General features: G+C 41.1%; 1 pseudogene; it reads left to right on the top strand.

Annotated features, from left to right (window-relative positions):
* The first annotated feature begins 728 nt into the window (after positions 1–728).
* Positions 729–24,667, top strand: LOC113092988 (acetyl-coenzyme A synthetase 2-like, mitochondrial; annotated as a pseudogene).
* Positions 24,668–24,999: the final 332 nt, after the last annotated feature.

The following is a 24,999-nucleotide window of genomic DNA, read 5'->3' as shown; positions in this document are numbered from 1 at the left end:
TTTGATCTGCTCAGAGACCCAAAAGAACAAGATTTTCAGACGGTGTGTCTATACAGTGCAGCTCATTGCCCCACATTCTCTTTCAATTAAATTAAATTAAATTCAATATTGCTTTATTGGCATGAATGTAAATGATACAATATTGCCAAAGCTTTGTGTACATATATAGAAAAAAATGATAACACTAATAATAATTAAATGAACATCACAGTAATGGAACTTACAACATCTTAGAATATGATACCACAGTCTCTCTCTCTCTCTCACACACACACACACACACACAAACTGGTGCACTATCCTTGTATCTATCTATCTATCTATCTATCTATCTATCTATCTATCTATCTATCTATCTATCTATCTATCTATCTATCTATCTATCTATCTATCTATCTATCTATCTATCTATCTATCTATCCCCTCCTCCACTAGGGGGCAGAAAGAGTTTGGGGTAGTTGAGATTGAGAACAACGTGTCGCACTTATGGTCCAATTTTAGAAACCAAAAAGTGAAACCGTTTGATCCAAGCGCGATTATAAATTTATCACTTTACCACTTGTGACAGAAAGACTGTTCACGTGATGATATGCAACATATTTGGCTGCTTTGAAACGATTTTATTTTCACAGGGAATATGTAAACAAAACATATTGTCGCGTCTTAATCTGAAACCGTTGAAAGTCTGTAAATTTTCTGATAGTTGAGTAAGTGCATTATGACTGTAACAATCCAATTTTACGTAACATCCAAAAATCCCGATCAATAAAGAGTTGGAATCGGCGGTGAAAGCCAAAGCAGCGCCTGTGGTTCAGTTCATAGCATGGTTGGGTTATAAGAAGCTGATTTAGGATGCGGTTTGAGTTTTTCTTCACGCGGGCTCTTTGTCAACAAGTGTCCTCCTCCCTCTCTTGTGAGGAACGGTTACGGGCCACGCGCTGTGGAAACCTGAGCAAACTTCACTCCAGCACAGACTGAACGGAATAATGGCTGGACGTATGTGCATAAGTTTGCTGAATGCTTTGGCCAGGGGAAATGTAATATTTAGGAACCAGGAATGTGTGCGCAAAAGTAAACGTGTTGTGTTGATCTCACGGTGTCACGCCAGGTCTCTGTCCAGCATCAGCACGGTTCAACCGGACCTCAGCTCGCATCTCGCTGGCAAGACCTACTCAGATTTATATGAAACTGTCAGTCAAAGATCCAGAAACGTTCTGGGGATCCATCGCCAGGGAAAGGCTGACATGGACCAAACCTTTCGATCAAGTGACGGACTGCGATCTCACCAGCGGGAAAATCAACTGGTTTTCTTGGAGGGCAGCCTGAACGTCTCTGGTGAACGTCCCTTTCTTCTTTAATAGTTTATCGTGTTGATCGCTGATAAACCTCCACTGGCCGATATGCTAGATCAAATATTTTTATCTATCAGACCAAAAAGGTTTTATTTTAGCTGAGATGGTAATACATTTTCTCACGCTGCTTTATAAATCCACAAATAGCAACTTTCTATCTTGTCTACAGTGAGCTAGTAGTAATTTTATATTGCATTGATCGACAGTGAACTGTTTGGATGTACACGTGGCAAAGGATCCAGACAGAGTAGCCTTGATTTGGGAGAAAGATGAACCTGGCACAGAAGAAAGGATCACATACAGGTACATTTGTAGGTCCTGAGAAATTCACATGTGGCTCTTTATCACACCCCCAACCTTCATCCACCCCCAGACTTACATTGTCATTTTCAACACACAGGGGTCATAGCAAGCAGTGTGTGTCTCTTTAAAATAACTAGGAACTACTTTCATGATGCTGTTATTTTAGATTTGCCACTAAATAATTTATTCGACTAGTGAATGGTAATAATCAGTTAGTCAGTACTGCCTCCTGATTACATACTTGTTGTCATTGCCAATAGTAAAAATGTAGCAGTTACATTTTACAATTATTTATATAATACTATATGATTTATTTAGTTGTATGTATTCATATTACAGTATCTATTTTGTATAATTAGCTTTTATCTATAATGTTTTAGTAATTTTTTATGCACTTTTCCTTTTGATTAGTTTACGTTTTTCAGTATTTTCTGTTTAGCTTAAATATAAAATTTAAGTTTTAGTGATTTTAGTATGTCTGCTTTCTGTCAGTAATTTTTTCATTTGTCTATTTTCTTCAACTAATATTTACATTTAATTTATTTTTAAGTTAATGAAAATGTTTTAAATAGTTTCTATAAACAGTATCAACAATGCAAGTTGTTGTTCCAGCTGGATTGAGATCTAATAGCATTATTTCCCTTATGAATTCTGACTAAGACTAGGATTGTAGGTTTTCATTTAGATTACCTTTGCAGTCATGTAATGCTCACCTCAAATTAATCTTTAAAAACATTAATAATTTAATAACACTGCGAAATGTAATCTCAAATTGAATATCAGTTTTCATACCATTCTCCATAATATTGTAATAGATTAGAAATCCTGGCCTTGCTGGGATTGACACAGATAACATGCACACTACTGAAGAGTTTGGGGGGAGTTCCTTCACATGCGCTTTCTTATGGAGAACAAAGGCAGGTTTTGAGGGTCCTGTGATGGAATGTGTGCCTCCAACTCTTTAGTGCTTGAAATAAAGATTGAATATTCCTGGCAGGCTGTTTTCTCTCATCTAGCCTGCACACCGAACCTCGAAAATGAACTATTTCTCATCTTTTATGGCAGAAATGTAAAGATTTTGTGAAGAAGCAGTTCGATTGCACAAGCAGTCATGTGTGTAAAAATGACACCTTTAGAAGTGAACATGTACATGTCACTTTCCTGCTTTCATGGGTGAACAGGAAGTCAAAAGACATTGATGTGCATTAGTATGAAAGTGATACTGTTTTTGTTCCTGGTCTCACAGTTTAGACATTTCTGTTTCTCATTTATGACCCAAGATCCTGATTAACAGTTTCTTCAGACACAATATGGCATAATAATATGTTTGTAGGATTTGGAATGTGAGTTATCAAAAGACTGTGGAAGAGATCACTTGCACTGGTAGGCCGGTCAGAGCCCAGGAACTCAGTCAACAACAGTTCTTTCTTTGAGGACTTTACTTTCCCATTTAGCATATAACAGGTGTGGTCTGTATAAAAATAACAAATACAAAAAGGTGAATAATACAGATTTTAAACCCAACAAATTAACATTACTAGCAATATTACTGAATATAAGTGAAATGCTACAGCTCAATGGATTGGCATATTAGCATCTGAATAGGTAATTTTACCACATAATCCTCATTAACACACTTATACTTGCAATTTACAGCAGACAGATTAACTAAAGACATCTATCTCAATGTAGAACATGAGAACAGTAGAGATAAAGCAATTGTAAAATATCACGGCAGATATACATAACGTGCTTGTAAACAAACGCTGGTTATGCACGCACAATCTATCGAAAATAATTATCATATCTGCAAAATGCCTGCAAGATTATAACTTAATCTCAATACTAAACATAATTTACCAAGAACAACTCACTTTTAGGATGCACGCACACATATTATGCTTGTATTGGATCGGCTAAATGTCTCTTCTCTTCAACTGCTGCGCAATGGTAAAATGGCGATAAGACTTAAAAGGGCAACACATCTTAAAGGGGCAACACGTCTTAAAAGGGTCATGCATGCAAGCCGTTTGTACAGCCGCCCCAAATTGTGTTCAATTTGACACTTGAGAACGTTGCATGTGTGTCACTGCTGCTGCGTTGGGGTATTGGTCTCCTCTGTATCATCTTCAGGAATGGGGGGTAGAGCCACAAGTCGAGCTACAGGTCTAGTATAAACCTTCCCTTGAACTTGGACATCCACTGATCTCACTTGCGAATCTTGACTGGGGTGCACCTGGACTACCTTTCCAATTGGCCAATGGGCTCTGGGCTGATGAGGATCCATTATCATGACTATTGTGCCTGTGGTCATATTAGGGAATGTATGTTGCCATTTCTGTCTGACTTGCAAGTTCGGAAGGTAATGGCGGATAAAAGAGGACCAGAATTGGTCAGCTAACACTTGAGAGTGTCTCCAACGGCGACGACTCAATCCCTCTTCTTCAGGGTATATGACTGTAGGTAGTAGGGATGGGCATTCGATTAAATTTTCTTAGTCGATCGTCGGGAGAATTAACGATCGACTATCGATTAATCATTAATATTTTATAATATAATTAATTATTTAATTTTTATAATAAAAAAATGCAATGAATACAAACATACAGCGTGTTTTTCCTCGGTGAGACCTTTATTACAAGATCAACTTGTGGCAGACAGTTAAACTACGTTCAGGCAAACCAAACATATATGCGCGTGCATATGCAGTGCTCTAAAGCAGCGGAACCTGCAGCTGCTAGCAGGCGTTCTTAAACAGAGACCTCAATTGTTCCAAAATAATAATAATGATAAAAGAATCATGTTAAACAATAACATAAAAAAAAACATTATACTACTTAGATCTGACAGATTTTGTCAAAATGTAACTCAAAACTATCCAAGCCAGAAGAAAAGGCCAGATATTAGCCTTCCCTAACAATTACACTAACGTAACAAATTATGCTACTTAAAGCCTCATGAAAAATAACTAACTTTAGTAACTAGCATACAACTTCTGCACGAGTCTACGGATTTTTGTTGAGAAATACCGTATAAGCATGTTGACATGATCTGGTGTCAGACGCGACCGCAACCTGGTGACCGTCAGTCCAGCCGCCGAAAACACCCACTCTGAGGGAACTGACGTTGCCAGGATGCACAGGTACATTATTTGAGTCGTGGGCCGTGTTGTTCTTAAACACGGCATCGCAATGTTTGCAGTTAACTAGTTCGCTTTATAAATCAAAATGGTCCCACGCCACACTTCGCCGATACATCTTCATGATTATTCTTTGAAATCAAAACGGAAGATCACAGATAACCGAGTAGGGTGTCAAATAATGCCCCCTGGTGGTAAAATATTTAATTGCTGCCACACAGTGAAATTCATTTAATTGCTTGAAGACTCGCACTACGCAACGCAACCTGTATTAGATTAAAAAAAAATGCTTTAGATTAATCGATAACAAATTAACATGATCGAGGAAAATCTTAACGATCAATTATCGATCGTCGATTAATCATGCCCATCCCTAGTAGGTAGGGAGTTGTCTAGCCGCCCTGTGAGAAGAAGGTTGGGTGTTACTGGATCAGGATCAGCCACATTACAAGACACATACCCGAGGGGTTTGGAGTTAAGGATGTTCTCTACTTCGATCAGAACAGTCCCGAGTACTTCCTCTGGTACTGTTTGGTCCCCATAGTTGTAGATAGTGCCATTTTAATGGATCTTATCTCCCTTTCCCACACTCCCCCAAAGTGTGGTGCTTCAGGGGGATTGAAATGGAATGCTATCTTTTGTGGTGCGAGTTTTCGCTGGAGATCAGGTGACATGGCCTGGAATGCCTCGCACAGTTCCCGTTCACCACCTCGGAAATTTGTTCCTTGGTCTGACAGTAATTCTACTGGGGAACCTCTTCGAGCAATAAACCTACGTAGCGACATCAGAAATGAATCTGTGTCCAAGCTGTTAAGCAGGTCCACGTGTAAGGCTCGTGTGGTAAGACACTTGTAGAGGATTCCCCACCTCTTTTCTACTCGTCGACCAATCTTTACAAGGAAAGGGCCGAAGCAATCCATACCGGTGGAATGGAAGGCTGGTTTGTAGAGGCGTAAGCGTGCCACAGGAAGGTCTGCCATTTTGGGAAAGGTAGGTTTGGCTCTGAGTCTTTGACATTCTGTACAGGCATGCTGTAAGATGCGGATGGCTGCTCTTCCTCTTAACACCCAGTATTTTCTCCTTATTTCTGCAAACACCCGATCAGGGCCTGGATGGCAGAGTCTTTTATCAAAATCTTGAAGAAGCAATTTCACGGCTGGATGTCTAGCATCTAGTACGATTGGATGTTTCAGGGCAGGATCTAAGGTTTCTGCATGTCGTAACCTACCACCAACCCGGATTAGATTGGTCGATGTGTCATATTCTGGAGTTAAGGAAAGTAAGCGGCTATTGTGTTGAAGAGGTTTGCCTGATCTCAACCGTTGTAATTCTTCAGGAAAACGCTCACTTTGCACCTTCTGGAGTATGAATGTCTCTGCTGTCTGGTAAGTGTTTGCTGTAGGTTCTCCTGACTCTCCAGCCGCCCCATGTAGCTCCTGTGCAATGGCCTTCACCAGCTCTGTCCAGGTCTTGTACTCACTGCCAAATTGTCCGTTTACAGCTACAACTCCACAGAATGCAGATTTCTTGAACTCAGACTTGTCAATCTCGGGGCACTCTGTAGGGTTTGCTGGCCAGTTCTCTGAGGAAAGGAGCAGGAATGGGGGCCCATGGCTCCATCTGTTTGGCTTAGCAAGGTCTTTTAGAGTCTTTCCTCTTGTAAGGTCATCCGCTGGATTTTGAGCTGAATCCACGTATCGCCAAGCGGTGGTGTTGGTAAGCTCATGGATTTCAGCCACTCTGGTACCAACGAAAACCTTGAAATGGCAAGACTCTGACTGAATCCAAAGACAGCACTGTAGTAGAGTCTGTCCAGAGAACTGTGTGGCGAAGTGGCAATGTTAATTCCTTCTGCAACTGGGTTTTTAGCTGTGCACCAATTACCGCAGCACAGAGCTCCAAGCGGGGTATTGACAGGACTCTTTTAGGTGCTACTCTAGAACGTGCCAATACGAATGACAGATGGATCTTACCCTGCCTGATCTTCAGTGCGCAGGTAGGCGACTGCTCCATACGCGCTCTCTGAAGCATCACTGAACACGTGAAGGTCTATAATAGATCTTGTTTGATCTACTGAAGCTGGTACACATGATCTTGGGAAACTGATTTTGTGAAGAAACTGCAGCTGACTTTTCCAATCATTCCAGCTCTGAACCATGGCTTGGGGAAGTTGAGTATCATCCCAGCTGTGCTGTTTGTTCCAAAGTTGTTGGACCAGTACCTTAGCCCTCGTAGTATATGGGAGGATATATCCTAAGGGGTCATACTGACTGGCTAAAACTTTATAAATGATCCTCATGGTTGGAGCCCCATGATCGATGGGCCGGTGACGGTAAGTCAGAACATCTGCTGGGCAATTCCAGCTAAGGCCCAATGTGGACTCTTGGACATCAGTCTTTTCATGGGCTAGCCAGAGTTTCAAACCCATCCGATCTTGCTTCAGGTGGAAGATGGTTAATGACAGCTGGAATATTGCTGGCCCATTGCCTCAATTCAAAGCCTCCTTCAGCTAACAGACCTCTCAGCTTATCAACCAATTGCTTAGCCTCCTCTGGTGATGGCAAGCTCTGCAAGCAATTGTCAACATAAAAGCATCGTTCTATGGAAAACCTTACATCATCACCCGGTTGGCTATGGTCTCTTACATGCTGCTGTAAGGCAAAGGTTGCACAGCAGGGGCTGCACGTTGTCCCAAATGGCAGAACCTGCCATTCAAAGACATCAGGGGTGCCCTTTTCCCTGGAGTCACGCCAGATAAACCGAAGAAGTGATCTATCTTCAGGAAGAAGGCGGACCTGGTGGAACATGCCCCGGATATCCGCACTGATGGCGACTGTATGCTCACAGAATCTGAGTAAGACCCCAAGGAGAGATGAACCCAAGATGGGGCCAGCGAGGAGTGAATCATTTAAGCTGAGACCATTAAACTGAAATGAGCAATCAAACACCACACGATTCTTGCCATTATGGTGCACCATGTGATGTGGAATAAACCAGCACTCACCACCTCCTTCTCTTTCTTCTGGACTGAGCTTTCTGATTGCTCCTGACTGAACCAATTTCTGGATTTCGGAGGAATAGGCATCAGCTTGTTGCGGGTCTCTGGCAAGTTTCCTCTCAGTACTTCGTAGGCGTGGCATGACTGCTTCCATAGTGGCGTGAAGATGGGGCATGTCACCTTTACGTAACAAGGGTGTTGCATACCGGCGTATTCCATCCACCTTTATGCGAATTGTTTTGGCTTCCAGCAGTTCGATGGCCCTTTGGTCCTGCTTTGACCTTGTGCACTTCTGTTTCATTCCGAAAGGGCAAAACATCCACTTGCCACAGCCTATTAACATTCTTGCACATTCTGTGGTGCTAAGAGGAAGGGATTATGTGGAGACACTCCTTTGGCTTGAGTCGCTGCTCTAACAGGCTGGTAGGGCCCTGCAGTGTCCAGCCTAGTTTGGTTCTTATTGCAGCAGGGCCACCAGGTGGACCAAGTCTTACCGGCTCAATTGGTGTGATCATGTGAGTTTGATCTGCGCCAACAAGGATGAGAGGTTTGGCCTTTTCAAAGCTCTGCAATGGTAGTCCAGCCAAATGTTTGTACTGCTTTTGCAGCTTAGCTATTGGGTACGAATGGTCAATGAGATCAAGCTGTGGTGCAGTAAAGGCTCTGGATATCAGATATCGCTTCTTTGGATTGTAGTATGGAGAAATGTGGAATGAGACTGAAGCCCCTTCAAGGGTTTGCACATCATGACGGATTGTTCTCAGAGCTAAGCTTTCTTCAGTACCTCTCAAGCCAAGTTTTCGTACTGCATCTGGCAGAAGCATGGTACGCTCAGAACCATCATCAGGGATTGCAAATGTGTCTAATGTGCAACTGCCATGATGTAGGAGTACTCTGACAATCTTGAGCAAAACTTTATTACTGCTGACTGGTTTGTTCAGGTAAAGTGTCTGTGTCGCTGAACTAACTAGGCAAGCCTCGGTTTTGGATGACACTGTGACAGGCCTCTCATTTACTTCATGGAGGATTCGTAGATGCTTCCTTTGACAAAGTGGACATGGTTTCTTTAGACCACAATGGGCAGCCTGATGGGCAAGACCACAATGCCAGCATCTTCTATTGGATCGTATCCACTCTGAGAGTTGATCTTTGGTGAGGGTTGGAATTTGAGGGCACTGACTGAAAGCATGTTCAGAGTTCTGACAGTAAGAGCAATATACCATGGGCCTACCTTTAGCTTTCTCATCAACCTTGGCAGGAGAATTTGCAGTGGCTCTCACATCAACACTATTTCCAGACCCAGTCAGTACTGTGGCAGTGGTTTGGCGTGTTCGTGGAGCTACTCGGAACTCTCGTTTGGCTCTGCTTTCTCCCTTGGCAGTTGATCATCATAGCTTTGGCACCAAGACTCATATTTCAGCCATTCTGCCAGATCTACCAATGAGTATGTCACCCCAGGCCGATGTAACATGTTGGCGGCGGAAATCAGCCGTCTTTCAGGTGGCAACTTATTGAGAAGGCGTGCAACATGCGACCCACAATACAACTCCACGCTCCCTGCCTGGCCTAAAGTCTTAAGCAGCCCAACTAGAGACTGCAATTGAAGAGAGAACTTCTCAAAGGCTGAAGGGTCATTGCGGCTTATATCAGGTGAATCAAGAATAGTGGCAATCCGTCTTAATGCTACTTGGTGAGGCTGACCGACCGCTCATTCAGGGCCAACATAGTGTCTCGATAAGGTGTAGGGGAGTGCAAGAAGGAGTCTGCTATTAGACAAGCATCTTCTAATTTCAAGTGGTCAACCAGTACTTGATATTTGAACATCTCAGTACTATCAGGTGGCAGAAGATTTTCCAAGGCTATTTTAATCGAGCAAACTCACTTGGGTCTTTGGTGCGGAAGTAAGGAATGGTGGGCGAGGGACCTTTGTAATATTTCTCTGTCAGATCCACAGATGCCATGGGAGGTGACACATTATAGGAAACTGTCCTGTGTTGTTTCAGGATAAAGATTTCCTGGTTGTTTCATGTGCATTTGGAGGACCTATCTGTCGGGCAGGATACTGGCCATACCTAAACTGGTTATCATATGAACTTGGATAGCCGAAATCCCTAGTCTTTTCAACAGAAGTGAGTCTAGGAGTGATTGTTTGTGTGGTTCTTGTAGTGCTCTTAATCCTTTGCCTGCCGCACTGATTTGATATTTTCTGGCTCATCGTATGAAATGGGTTGGAGGAGGCTCTGGCCAGTCTTCATCATCTGCATATGCTTCATCGTGGAATTTAACTGATGGATAATCAGAACGGGTGTTGGACATAGATAAAGGCTTTTGCAGACTACAGGCTCTGTCTAAAAGCTGGATCAGCTCATCTTTGGCGGTCTCAATTCGTTTAAGAACAGCTTGGATGGCCTGCTGTGTTTTACGAAGCTTTAAATTCTCCTCTGAGATCCTTTGTAACTTTAGGGAACTAGCATCTGATCTGTCACTCTGGTATCCATCACCTTCATCACCAAGGGGAATGAACTCTGCACCGTATTCAGACTGTAGCTGTCGGTTTGGATATTGTGGTGATGACTGGTAGGCAGGACTGGAAATGTGCTGCTGCAGAAGACGTGGATGGTCACAATGCTTATCCCTGACCGTCAGCCTCGACGGGGAAGAAATGGTGGGTAAACCATGTGCTCTCTTAGGCTTTGCAGCAGATGCTCCAACCTGTGGCGAAGAGTAATCGTCATCAGATGACTCCACTGGTTCTTCTCTTGTACTAACTGGTAACACTGTTTTATGGAAGCTCTGCAAGTCCACCTCATAATCTTGTAAATAGGCTGGACGGCGCTTTGTGCGAACCGAGGGGTTCACTGTTTCAGAACTGGCTGACATCTTAATCCAGAGAAGTGATCATCCGGCTCGAAGGACCATTTTGTAGGATTTGGAATGTGAGTTATCAAAAGACTGTGGAAGGGATCACTTGCACTGGTAGGGCCGGTCAGGAGCCCAGGAACTCAGTCAACAACAGTTCTTTCTTTGAGGACTTTACTTTCCCATTTAGCATATAACAGGTGTGGTCTGTATAAAAATAACAAATACAAAAAAGGTGAATAATACAGATTTTAAACCCAACAAATTAACATTACTAGCAATATTACTGAATATAAGTGAAATGCTACAGCTCAATGGATTGGCCATATTAGCATCTGAATAGGTAATTTTACCACATAATCCTCATTAACACACTTATACTTGCAATTACAGCAGACAGATTAACTAAAGAAAATCTATCTCAATGTAGAACATGAGAACAGTAGAGATAAAGCAATTGTAAAATATCACGGCAGATATACATAACGTGCTTGTAAACAAACGCTGGTTATGCACGCACAATCTATCGAAAATAATTATCATATCTGCAAATGCCTGCAAGATTATAACTTAATCTCAATACTAAACATAATTTACCAAGAACAACTCACTTTTAGGATGCACGCACACATATTATGCTTCTATTGGATCGGCTAAATGTCTCTTCTCTTCAACTGCTGCGCAATGGTAAAATGGTGATAAGACTTTAAAAGGGCAACACATCTTAAAGGGGCAACACGTCTTAAAAGGGTCATGCATGCAAGCCGTGTGTACAATGTTCATTAGGCCAACAAAAGCTTGTCTCTACTTTTTGTAGTATAAATACACTACTAAACTAAACCCCATAAATGCCAGTTTTGGTGCATTATGACCATGTGACCATGGTGTTTCCGTGCAAGTCTGCATCAATTCAGCACTTGAACCACTTGAAATGAAACTATCACATATTTACTTTCCCATCCGCAGTTTCCTGTTACTCAGCTGTATGTTTATATCTGTAAAACATTCAAATCTCAGGGAGCTTCTGGAGATGACCTGTCGCCTTGCCAACACTTTAAAGAGTTATGGTGTCCAGAGGGGAGAGCGGGTGGCCATCTACATGCCGGTGTCTCCTATGGCAGTAGTAGCCATGTTGGCCTGTGCTCGTATCGGTGCCGTGCACACTGTGGTGTTTGCAGGGTTCAGCTCAGAGGCTCTGGCTGGCAGAATTCAGGATGGTGAGTAAAATAATGTTGCCTTGTCATAAAGCAGTGACCTGTTTATCTCAGCAGCTGTAAAGTTGTTTTTAATACCACTTTACTATTTACTTTACAAATCGTTGCAAAAAATATCCATTATGTTTTTTTATTGTTTTTTTATTGATGCTATTCAATGAGAGAGATACAGAAAAAAAGAGAACCGCAATTGTTTCAATCTATTAACAGAGATCAAAATTAAATTAGTCAAAAAGTTCCTTACTCTCCGAGTCAAACACAAAATAGAATTATGAATGTTAGCTCCATGAACAAAAAGCAAACAAACAAGTATAATAATAATAAAAAAGCAAAACAAATCAATAAGTAAATACGAATATATACATAAAATGCAGCAATAGTTAGAACAATTCTGAGGACTAATGTTTTGCTGACTATTAACTACAAAGATTAAAGTCCTCTACTGGTTATTAAAGTCTTGAAAAGTTCCTGTATACTTTTCAGGAAAGCTGAGCTCGAATTTGAAGAGTCAAACTAAATTAGGGAAAGCTAGTTAGCTAAACAAAAACCCTGGGCATTTTGGGATAAGTGTGTGTACATGATGGTCTGGACAGAGGTAAGTTTCAGAGGGAGTTTGTTCTTAGAGAGACCATTCCTTATCTTATATAATAGAGCAGACACTGAGCAGAATCAGACACTGATTATGAACAAATAACATCCAAAGACAGTGGTTCGGGTGAGACAGTTTTCATAGCTCCCACTGGTAACAAGTACATTCATGTGCTGTTTCAGCTATTGTACATGGACTGGATAGTGTCTGTTTTTAATTGTAATATTTTTTCTCTTCCATATACACAGCCCAGTGCAAGTTTGTCATCACATGCAACCAAGGTGTGAGGGGCGGCCGTATCTTCGATCTGAAGCCCATGGTGGATAAAGCAGTGAAGAGCTGTCCATCTATACGGCATGTGTTTGTGGCCAAGAGAACTAACAACAGTGTGCCGATGGGCAAACTAGACATTTCTTTTAGATGAGGTAAATCATACAGCAGTGACCTCCTGCAGTGCACAGAATCAAAAGCCAAATTATAATTTGTTTTTGTTATTATTTGGTCTTTATATACCTCTGCCAGGACTCAACAGTAGGGATGGTCGGCAACAAAGGAGAAATGCTTTAGAATAAGTAGAATATTACATTTGTCTAAGTATCAAATACATATACCTTTTCAAGTGTATTGTATCTGTGTGGCAAGCCACTTTCTGGTAGTTTTGCAGTTTTTTTTAGGGTTTCATCTACCAGTAACAGAGTTTTGCAAAGCTTTTTAATGGTTTGTGAAGTGGAGAAGGAATGTGTCCCTAAATTGTACCTAATTAGGGGCACAAAACTAGGAGTATACAGTAGTTTTAATTCTACTTAATTTTTTGAGTAATTGGGGGCACAGTCCATCTTGTTTTGTCTTTGTGTTTGACTGTCTCTCTCGTGATGTTCACCACTCCTTGTCTAGAATTGGTCATAGTGGTCACATGTTAGCCAGTTTGACAGTATTCTATTTGTAGGGCCAGTTCTAGGAAATACTAGATTACGTGTGATCTAAAAAATAAATAAATAAATGAAATAATAAAAACCGTAGAGGATTACTGTGCAGAAAAGCTGGTCTGGGCCTCGGGAAACTCCACATGGTGTGTGTATATATATATATATATATATAATTAGTATTTACCATTTATACAGCAATACACACAATAAAGCATGAAAAAAAAAATAGTGCTGATAATATAAGTCAAATACTATATACTTTTTCTGTCTGTTCCAGGTGATGGCGGGCCAGTCGTCAGTGTGTGCTCCAGAGCCAATGGACAGCGAGGAGATGCTGTTCATGCTGTATACCTCAGGTAGTACAGGTAAACCCAAGGGCATCGTGCACACACAGGCCGGTTACCTGCTCTACGCTTCCCTCACACATCAGGTGTGTCTGAGCTTCTCTGATCACATGCATGCTGTCAAACTAAATGTATATTTATATGTGTATTAGTGTATAGGTGCGTGTGTGTTAATATATAGATTTTTTTCAAAAAAGATTTGACTTTGGATGGTATAGTATATGTATATTATAGGATATGATGTATAGCGTTATGCTTGTCTGTCTACCTGTCTGTTGTTGCAGTATGTGTTTGACTACACACCTGGAGATGTATTTGGCTGTGTTGCTGACATCGGTTGGATTACGGGGCACACTTACGTGGTGTACGGACCCCTGTGTAACGGAGCCACATCTGTTCTGTTTGAGAGCACACCTGTGTACCCTAATCCAGGTGAGATATCAAGAGAAATGACCAATACTTATGATCCATGCAGTATAGATAATGTGCGCACTTCTTTTTCAGGTGCAGATTCAGTTGTGGTGTAGTGGTTTATTGGCATGATGAATAATTAGTATTTACATTGCCGAAGCATTGCACCGTATCTGCCAAAAACATAAAAGGTTATTTATATTATTAAGTTAAGTTGATTACAATGAATGTTTTCAAATGCATCACATCCTGTTTAATTCTCTCTTCAGTGGAGTGTCGGTCATGTTCCTCTTCTCATCCATTCTGACAGAGGTGATGACCCCTCTAGATCATGCCAGATAGTGATAGTGTTCCTGTCCCTCCCAATCCTTCAAACTGAATCAACTTCTTTTGTTCAGTTCTCAGATAAAATGATGCGACACATTAACCTGTATAGCAAGTCTTATCTACCTTTATGAGTGTATTTTAATGGAAATGAGCCCTTATGAGTGGCTGTAAAGCAGTGTACTCTTTAAAGTGTGACCTCCACTTGAAACCTTTTCTGCGATGTTCTCCTAATAAAACCTACTTAAACCTGGTTTTCTAAAACTGGTATCAATTAGGAAATGTTTTTCTGTAATGTTTGTAGTCATAATTACTGTTGATGTTCATGTTTAAAATTGCTTTTTTTTTTGGTTCCATTACCGGTGTTCTGTTGAAGAGCTGTCTCTGGTTCTCTTCATTATCCTTGTCTTGACTGTTAGAATGTGTTTTGTGACTGTTTTTAGGTCGTTACTGGGAGACAGTTCAGAGGTTAAAGATAAATCAGTTTTATGGAGCTCCTACTGCCATCAGATTACTTCTGAAGCATGAGGAAAACTGGGTGAAGAAATATGACAGGTCATCACTGAAGACACTTGCATCTGGTAAGCTTACAGAGGTTTAGTAAATAAATAAATACAAATTAATTAATAATACAGATATTGTAATGTTTTTGGAGGTATAATATAATATATTTTTGTTATAGTATACTACCATTGAAAGGTTTGGGGACAGTAATATTTTAAAAAGAAAACCATGTACTTGCAAGGATGCATTAAATTGATCAAAAGTGATAAAGACATTTATAATTCTACACAAATATTCTATTTGTTTGTCCTATGAACTTTGTATTGATCAAATAACGCTAGTTACGCATGTAACTGTGGTTCTATGAATTCTGGATGACCGCCAGAGGCAGTGTAAACACTATAGATTATCGCTGCACCAGCTAGATAGGTCGAGATAATATACCAACATGGCGTCACATGGCGTGACGTATGCTGAGCCCTGGAGGTTATAGGCTACAGTAGCTCAAATCGTCCTCGGTATGCCTTTCTCGCGCATTCCGAGTGACTGAGAACTCAGGCAGTCATCCAGAATTCACAGAACCACAGTTATATGCGTAACTAGCATTCTGTTTCATTCTTCCTGACCGCCAGAGGCAGTGTAAACACTATGGATGACACATACCAACATAGTCATGAGGAATGCCACCCACCTGAAAAATTAAGGCTGCTCCAGAAGAACTGCAGAACTAACGGCGTGATGAGCAGCAATGTTGACCTTATAAAAACATGCAAACGTGAATGGAGAAACCCAGGTAGCAGCCGTGCAGATATCCACCAGGGAAACTCTAAAAACAGCACATGAAGATGAGATGGCCCTAGTGGAATGGCAAGTAACCCCCCAGGGCAATGGTCTCCCTGCTGCCTTGTAAGCCAGCATAATGGTCTCTACTATCCAGTTCGACAACCTCTGCTTCAATACTGGAGCACCTTACTTCACACCACCATAGCAGACAAATAACTGGTCTGACTATCTAAACTGAACAGTAGAGTTCACATAACACCTCAAGGCACGAACAGGACACAAAAGTTGGGCACTTGAGTCAGACTCTGAAGAAGTCTGAAAAGAGGCCGTTCAATGTGCTGATTTATGAACTGAGGAAGAAGGATCTTCGGAAGAAAAGAAGGATTGGGTCGTAGAACCACCCCGGAGTCATCTGGTAACCAGGATTTAGCCCAATGGCCAGACCCAAAGCTGCAGATGAGCTGGGTCCGGGTGCCAAACACTGCCCTCCAGCTGGGAGAGGTGGTCCTTCCTGGGAGGAAGCTTCCATGGATTTCCTGTCATAAGTCTCAGCAGCTAAGGAAACCATTGCCTGGCTGGCCACCGTGGTGCCACAAGTAACACTTGTGATCCTGTGCAACGTCCATAACAAAGGGATAGGTGGAAATGCATAGCAGGCAGTCCGGCCATTCGTGAGACAGCGCATCCTGGCCCAGTGGACTGGACACCTCTGTCCTTGTGAACCATAATCGGCAGTGGGTGGTCCTCTCTGAAGCGAAAAGATCCACCTCTGCTCTCCCAAATCGTAGCCAGATCTCCTGCACTAAAACTGGATAAAGCCTCCATTCTCCTGGATGTACTTGATCCCGGGAAAGAGCATCCGCTGTCTGGTTGCACACTCCTGGTATATGAGCTGCCCTCAGTGAAGCGAGTCGTGGCTGACACCATGTCAGGATCTCATGAGTCAACCATAGAGACCTGAGGGATCTTGTGCCGCCCTGGTGGTTCAGATGGAACACTGTTGATCGGTGTCCAGCGCCCACAAATACCCCTCCGATTCCACGTCGCCCCCCATCCTGTGAGGGAAGCATCTGTTGTGCCAACTCCCGACTAGAGGGAACAACACCCAGCGGCACTACTGCCTTCAGAAACTCCAGAAACAGAAACTGTCTCCACCTCCTCAACGCACATATGCAACGGTGAGAAATTACAACCAGGCGATGGCGATGCCTGGTGGGATCTAGCCGTAAACTGTTGTTCCATAACTGGAGTGGTCTGAGGTGGAGTAAACCCAAGGGGATCAGCACCGTAGCTGCTGTTAACATCCCTATCAGTCGTAGGACCACCTCATACTGTACCGTACCGTATTGCGAAAGCAAGCCAAAAGCTGCAGAATGTTCGTCACACGTTCCTGAGACAGGGAGGCAGACATTAGACAGGAATTCAGGGTCATTCCTATGAACGTAGTGGTCTGTGATGGGACCAGACGGCTTTTTTTCTTGTTCACGGAAAACCCCAGCTTCTGCACATGTCTCAAAACCATTCTGGAGTCTTGTACAGCCTTTCGCTGTGTCGGTGCACAGAGAAGCAAGTCGTCCAAATAAGGAAGAATGCGCATACCTCTCATCCAAAGAGGAGACAGAGCTGAGCTCACACACCTTGTGAAGACGCGAGGAGCAAGGGAAAGGCCGAAGGGTAGCACTTTGAACTGGTAAGCTTGGTTTAGAAAACTGAAACGCAGGAATTTTCTGTTATGTATAGCAATTGGGACGTGAAAGTATGCATCTTTCACGTCGACACTTACGAACCAATCGTCTGCAGTCACAGACCGAAAAACGTCAGCCGTGCAAAGCATTCGAAAAGGGAGGACCTTCAGGAACAAATTCAGAAGCCTCAAATCGAGAATTGGGTGGAAGCCACCGTCCTTCTTCGGAACAAGAAAATATGTTGAATAAAACCCGTCTCCCTGAACGAGAGGATGAACTTTTTCTATAGCTCCCTTCTCTAACAGTGAATAAATTTCCAGAGAACCCTGTCTCTGACAACTGTAGGAATAATTCTTGAAAATCTGGGAGGCCGGCGTCCAAACTGTAGAGTATATCCCCTGTTCAGAGTCATCTTCACCCAGGGGTCTGCCGTATTGGATCTCCAGTATTCGAACTGATCTATTGAAAAACTATCGACCGTCGGCCTTACTGTTTCAGGCTTTATGTGTGCGATTTTTAGTGTTCGCGGGGGGATGCTGACGGGGTCCTCCTGAAGGCTGTCGATGTGGTGGGCGAAAGACCCTCAAATCTTCAAGAACACAAGGTCTTTGAGGGGGCTGTGGCTGAGGTGCAGCGTGCCAGCGAAAACGTAGCTCTGGTGTGGCATAGTGATGTCGGGTCTAAACCGCTGGCTTCCTAAAAGCAGGATTGCGCTGCCCCTGTGTCAGTTGATGATTGGCTTCGGACAGCTTTACCCTTTTTTCCAACAGTTCCGAGACATTTGGACCAAAAAGATGCCTGGGAACAAATGGAAGATCTCTCAAGGTCATCTTACAGTCCTCCGGCAGTCGTGCTTGGGCAAGCCACACTTGACGTTGGGCTGCCAGAAGCGTGGCTTTAAGAGTATCCAGCTCACGGGTCACAAGGCCTGTTGTCAGCAAAGCAGTTTGCAGAAATTGTGAAACAGACATTTGCAGATTGTGTTTTCTGCTCAAGTAATGTAGGCAACAGACTCATATGCCTTTTTTAGCAAGGAATCCGTACGACCGCATTGCGCACTGGGACATCGCACATTTCCTCATAGGGCCTCATCAGGGGACACCACCAAAGCTGCCACGGGCTGCTCTATTTCCGGTGCACGACCCACCCCAATAGCATCTGCTTCAGCCATAGATGCTAGCGTTCGAACAATCTTTGAACGCCGCTTAGGCAGACAAGAACCAGTAAAAGCATTAGAGAATTCAGACAAAATCCTTACATGGTGGCATGGCAAAAGAAGTTGCAGCTGTGGCCCGTCTGAAAAACACATTAGTTTGGGCAGATTGTACAGGTGACTCATCAAGTCCTAGACGAGCAACTGCCATTTTGAAGCACACCCAAAGTATCATCGGAGGAGGACTGGGTTTGTCCAGACATAGTGTTTACACTGCCCCTGCCGGTCAGTAAGAATGAAACAGAACCCTGTAAAATGTATTATGGTTTCAACAAAAATACAGCATCACAACTGTTTTTGATAATAATAATAATAATAATAATAAATATTTTTTGATCATCAAATCAGCTGATTAGAATGATTTCTGAAGGATCATGTGGACACTGAAAACTAACAGTTCTAACAGTTTATCAACTTTCTATGAAAGTCTTTGTGTCTTTTTAGCAATGTATTACGACTTACCCCCAGGTTACTTCGGGGGGTTACTTTCTATCATAGGAGGGATAAGTGCATTGCAAGGGCACAGTGGGGAAGGGGAATTAATAATCTGGGTTTGAACTGAAGACCTTTGTGTTAACGGCCCAAAAATTGTACTTCCAACACCATGGTATAGTCAGCTCTTTATGGGAGAGAGTTCGGCCACTGTTCAAATTCAGCCTGCTTACGCTGGATGATTTTAATGAGTCTAGTCACACAGCCTTTGAGATCAACAACGGAAAATCTGACTTTGTGCCAAACATTAAGGACACTAGACTACTTCGCAGCCGTTCTGGGTTTTGTTTGTCCCTTTAGGGCCTGTCAGTTGAAAAGATAGAACTAAGATTTCCTTGAATTGGCAAGTCACTCAATCAAATCAACTTAGAGGCAAGTTTTTAAGTGCAGTGTTTTGGTTGATGAATTTGTCAATATAAATGACCATGTGAATGTGTGATCTGTTGACAGTTGGAGAGCCCATTAACCACGAGGCATGGGAGTGGTTTCATAATGTGGTCGGGGATGGACAGTGCCCTCTGGTGGACACATGGTGGCAGACTGGTAAAACGAACACCCCACGAGACTCTTCTTGTCCGAGTATCGTACCCTTAGTCCTTAGTCTAGCAGCACTGATGGGATGATTTACACCATGTGTGATGTTATTTAGAAATAAATGGATGATTCACTGGGCTCTCTCTCTTCAGAAACCGGCGGGGTGTGTATTGCCCCACTCCCAGCTGAACCAGGAGCAGAGATCCGGCCTGCAATGGCTATGAGACCCTTTTTTGGCATACAGCCGGCACTACTCGGGGAGAAGGTGAATTAAATTCTTCAACAACACATCATTACAGAAGCACATCCACCTCAAAGTAAAAAAAAATTCAAATGTCAAAAACAAAAAGACAACTGTCAGATATGAATTGACATTGTGAGATACAGTGATAATTGCGAGAAATAAAGTAGCGATTGTGAGATGTGCTGTAAATCCCCAATTGTAAGATGCAGTAAGATTCTAAAATATAAAGTTAAAATTCTGAGAGATAAAAGTCATAATTGTGAGGAATTATGTTTCAGTAGAGATATGATAATCTAAAATAAAGTTATATTGTAAAATAATAATTCATAATTGTGAGAAATTTGCAATTGTAAAGATATAGTCATATTCTGAAAGTTACAATTTCAAATTAAAAGTCAGAATTGTTAGAAATAAGATTGCAAACATGAGATATAGTTGTCTAAAAAAAAGAAAATTATAGTTATGAAATAAAAAGTCATAAATGTGAGATATAAAGCTGCACTTATAGAAAATAAAGCACAGTATAGTCATAAACTGAAAAAAATGGTTACAACTGAAATAAAAAGACATTTGTGAGATATAAAGCCCCGTTTGCAAGAAATGGTCACAATTGTGAAATATAGTAATATTCTGTCAAATTAAAAAGTCACAATCACAAAAAAGTGACTGTTGAGAGATACAGAGGCATAATAAAACTCACACTGTCAGACTTGTCAGTTATAACAAATAAAGTCACAGTTGTTGTATATAATGTCCCAGTGTGATATATAAAGTTACAGTTGTGAAACGGTCACATTGTGAAATATAAAGTCAATTACAACAAATTAGTTCTAATTAGCTCTTTACTTCCTGGTTTTTCTAATGTAGTTAACACCTGTTCTAGAAAGTTGCTAGCAGACTATCCGACCTAAAGAGGGTTATATTTGTCTTTTGCTCTGCCTGGTTCTGCCTGAATCCATGCGTCCAGCTTGATTAAAGAAAGCTTTGTGTTACAGACAGTGATGAACTTTGAACCCTCAAATTCTCTACTGCAGCTGGAAAAAAAAGTGAAATAATGCATGCTGAAGTGCATGCAGTCTCCTCTGAGGCGCTCTTTTGTTACGCTCCCGGGCTATTCAGAGAGATTTTTACCTCCTCCCATTAAGATCATCCAAGGAGGGACATAACCTCTCAGTGCACGTGTTTTTAGTAATGTAGAATAATCAATTTTGCTTTATCAACAGGGACAGATATTAATTGGAAATGATGTCAGTGGAGCTCTGTGCATCAGCCAGCCTTGGCCTGGAATGGCCAGAACCATATTTGGAGACCACCAGAGATTCGTGGATGCATATTTTAAACCGTACCAAGGTGAGCAAGACCCCAGAGGCTCTCGAAGCTCCTTCTTGCTAGGAAACTTATGAAACAGAAAAGTTGGAATACTTGCTGAATTATTTAACTGTTCTTTTTGACTTTGACTTCAAAGTGAGGGCATGAGAGGAATGTTAGCAAACCCTATCTGGGAAAATGTCAAAATAATCTGTTTGGATTTTTCAAATGTGCCTTCTGTTGTTGTAGATTGTACTAACTCCATTTTAATTTTCACTCCATAAAAAGTTTCAAATAAAGTTAACATGAAAGTGATCAGAGGTATAAGACAGTAAAATGGTGTAATCTGTCATAGGCCAGTATTTTTCGGGTGATGGGGCGTACCGCACTGAAGACGGTTACTACCAGATCACAGGGCGGATGGATGACGTCATTAATATCAGTGGGCATCGGCTGGGCACTGCTGAGATAGAAGATGCACTGGTGAGACCCCAGGAACCTTTATCATAAGCGTAATCTAGCATTCTTGACCCCAATGCATTCTTTCAAATCATTTGAATATCCCCGCACTGCAATAATTGGGCAAATTAGACCTGATACAAAAGTGTTCTATAGAGAGTCTGTATTTACAGAGCTATGGAAATGCACTGCGGTTACTCTAAAAGTTTGGGGTCCGTAAAGGTTCAATAATAGATTTATTCCAAGCGCACCCTCGTCTTCCTCTTTAAATTCTCAAGCTCATTATAGCAGGATTGATTCTGATTGGCTGTCAATGTTTTTATCGTTCATCAGATGGAAAAAAATCATTCTGAATGTGATTCCAATTACAGTATATTGTTTCTCTATGCCTTTATCGTAATAGTTGTGGTGTGGACTCTGCTATTCTTTAATATTGAGAACGATCACAGGAATAACTGTTAAAACTATAGAATAATAGTAATATTTTGAAAAGTTATTACAGTTTAAAATAACTATTATTGTTTTACTGACTTTTTGATTTAACTTTTGATTTAACAAATGCAACATAAGATACTTTTTTCAAAAACATTAAATAAAAAAATAATACTGACCACAAACTTTGGAATGGTAGTGTAGAAGCAAACTTTTTGGTTGACAATGTGTGTTTCTCTGCTACTAGGATGGACATCCAGATGTTCCTGAGACCGCAGTTATCGGAATTCCCCATGAGATCAAAGGAGAAGGTGAGGCCCCCTTCGAACCCTCAATTTGTTCTTCCTCTCACCTTTTTCATTCATGAGCCATCTGGAACACCCCCAGCAACCAGAGACCTTTTGACCACTTCCATTGTGTGCTTTACAACACCCTTGGTCATTGTGAAAACAACATAAAATAATAGATATAATTGACCATCACATAATCAGTGATCAAGGCGAATCAGATCTTACTTTGCCAAACGTTGACATGTCTCTCACTTTCTTTTCCTATCTTTCTCTTTCACCAGTTCCATTTGCATTTGTAGTTTTAAAAGAATCTGCTTCTGAAAACCAGCTTGCTGTTGTGGAAGAACTGAGACACCTAGTGGCTACCAAAATAGCTAAATATGCTGTGCCTGATCATTTCCTGGTAAAATCAGTGACTTTTTTAATGGAACCTTGTTGTACAGTGTTAACCCTTGATTTATATTTTTCTTAAGGTGGCCGAGATAGCTCAATGCGCTGCAATTTAAGAAAACACATGCAAATTGAAAAAACACCAGCAAATAATAAAAAAAAAACATCATCAATTTGACAGCACAAGTGTTGCAAATCATCACAACACATGCATTTAACTAAATGTGCTGCAAATCATCACAACACATGCATTTAACTAAACGTGCTGCAAATCCTTCACAACACATGCATATAACGAAACGCGCTGCAAATCATAACACATGCATATAACGAAACGCACTACAAATCCTTCACAACACATGCAAATTAAGAAACGCTGCAAATCCTGCTATTTACTATGCTTCATTAATTGTTTCTTAAAGTGCAGGTGTTATGATGATTTTCAGCACGTTTAGCTAAATGCATGTGTTGTGAAGGATGTGCAGCGCGTTTCGTTATATGCATGTGTTGTGATGATTTGCAGCGTTTCGTTATATGCATGTGTTGTGATGATTTGCAAAGTATGTTATATGCATGTGTTGTGATGATTTGCAAAGTATGTTATATGCATGTGTTGTGATGATTTGCAGAGTATGTTATATGCATGTGTTGGGATGATTTGCAGCATTTCTTAATATGCGTGTGTTTGGATGATTTGCAGCGTTTCTTAATATGCATGTGTTGGGATGATTTTCAGCACGTTTCATTATATGCATGTGCGATAATTTGCAGCGCGTTTCGTTAAATGCATGTGTTTTGATGATTTGCAGCGTTTCTTAATATGCATGTGTTGGGATGATTTGCAGCGCGTTTCATTATATGCATGTGTTGTGATAATTTGCAACACTTGTGTTGTCAAATTGATGAAGATGTTTTTTTTTTTTGTGCTTGTGTTTTTTCAATTTGCATGTGTTTTCTTAAATTGCAGCGCATTGAGCTATCTCGGCCACCGTATATTCTTATGTAATTTACAAAGAATGATTATGACTGATCACAGAACAGTTTTTTTGTTTTAAAATAACTGTCAGTGCAGATCTGTTGCACAGATGGTTTGGAGATTTATTTTGTCGGCTGTGAAAGCATCTCTTCTTTCTTTTAAGGTTGTGAAGCGTCTTCCTAAAACACGCTCTGGGAAAATCATGAGGAGGATCTTGCGTAAGGTCGCCATGCAGGACACGAGCAACCTGGGGGACGTCTCCACGCTGGATGACCCCTCCGTCGTTTCAGAGATCATCGAGGCCCATGAACAAAACAGAAGTCATGCAGCTAGGAAGTAGAAAAAGACTGTTGGAATGTTGCAACGTTTATTTTGAGGAACTGTGATGACAGGGAAACTGTACAAGTAATTCACATGTAAATGTGAGAGTAAATATGTTAGCACACAAAATGCATAAATTGCAGGTTAAATGCTCTCATATGTAGTAAAACTTGCTCATTGCCACCTAAACTGGATGTTAGCCTCTCTTTAAGACAACTTGGACAAACCTCTTTTAAACCATAATTATGAAGTTCTGCACAGTGTTCTTCCTGTAGTCAGAGACTATGTGAGATTTGCTGTGTCACACCAGTATTGTTTGCTTAAGAGATGATTTCATTTATAAGGTGCTCAATCAGTTTGTATTCCATGTTCTCCTTTTTTTCCAGTTGTATGTTTTCATTTCCTAATGTATATAATTATGACATGATGCCCTTATATTATTTAAGTGGAAATTTTAAGCTTCTCTCTTTAATTTCACTACCGTTACTTATTTACAAAGATTAAGTAGTAACACTTTAGAATAATGGTCCTTTAGTTAATGTTAGTTAATTAATTAACATGAACAAACAATGAACAATACGTTTATTACTGTATTTATTCATCTTTGTTAATGTAAGCTAATGAAAATACAGTTATTCATTGTTAGTTCATGCTAATTCAAAGTGCATTAACTAATGTTAACAAGCACATATTTTGATTTAAATAATGCATTAGTAAATGTTGAAATGAACATCAACTAAGATTAATAAATGCTGTATAAGGATTGTTCATGTTAGATCATGTTAACTAAAGTAGTTAACTAATATTAACTAATGGACGTTATTCAAAAGTGTTACCGATTAAGTTTATCATCACTTGATTATAAGGATTTCATTGCTTTTCATAAAACTGTGAACTGATTCTATGTAT

Source organism: Carassius auratus, unplaced genomic scaffold (assembly GCF_003368295.1).
Source record: "Carassius auratus strain Wakin unplaced genomic scaffold, ASM336829v1 scaf_tig00214822, whole genome shotgun sequence".
Classification (NCBI taxonomy): Eukaryota; Metazoa; Chordata; class Actinopteri; order Cypriniformes; family Cyprinidae; genus Carassius; species Carassius auratus.
The sequence above is the reverse complement of the archived record's forward strand: the minus strand, read 5'-3'. Positions and strand labels throughout refer to the sequence as shown.